The sequence below is a fragment of the Halyomorpha halys genome, unplaced genomic scaffold (assembly GCF_000696795.3).
Source record: "Halyomorpha halys isolate HHAL.00 unplaced genomic scaffold, Hhal_1.1 Scaffold175.1, whole genome shotgun sequence".
NCBI classification, from domain to species: Eukaryota; Metazoa; Arthropoda; class Insecta; order Hemiptera; family Pentatomidae; genus Halyomorpha; species Halyomorpha halys.
The window spans coordinates 231,867-232,289 of NW_027109182.1; the positions used below are offsets into that span (position 1 = coordinate 231,867).

At 31.2% G+C, this 423-nt stretch overlaps 1 protein-coding gene across 11 annotated transcripts in view; it reads left to right on the plus strand.

Moving 5' to 3' along the window:
* The window catches only part of PDZ-GEF (PDZ domain-containing guanine nucleotide exchange factor), a 621,085-nt gene that overhangs the window by 215,861 nt on the left and 404,801 nt on the right, over positions 1–423 (plus strand). The window lies entirely within an intron of this gene.

Here is a 423-nt window from a genome sequence, read left to right on the forward strand (position 1 = left end):
AGTACATTATATATTATATACTTTGTATTAGTGGTATTCATGATATTGTGTTAAAGGTTATAAGTATAGTATTGTGAGCAGCCCTATTTAAAGTCATGTTAAAGCTTAACTGCATAAGAGCTTCTAGCGGATTTTCTAAGCAACTTGTTTAGTAACCTTTCCTTCCAAAACTTAATGTTATTGTTTACTTCTTAGTTTTGATTACAGTAATTTATTACAACATGCCTAAAATAAGTGAAAAATAGAAGTGTAAATGTTTGGCTACTGATTTTTTTTTTCTTCCGATCAACTTTTTTTTTATTTCAAAAACCGAAACACCAATTCCATTGCCTTATCATCGCCTCCAATGGTTTTTGAGATATCTTGGCTTAGTCCCAAGCTATTGAGGTGTGGTGTAAAATATGGGCATCGTTGGAAAACATG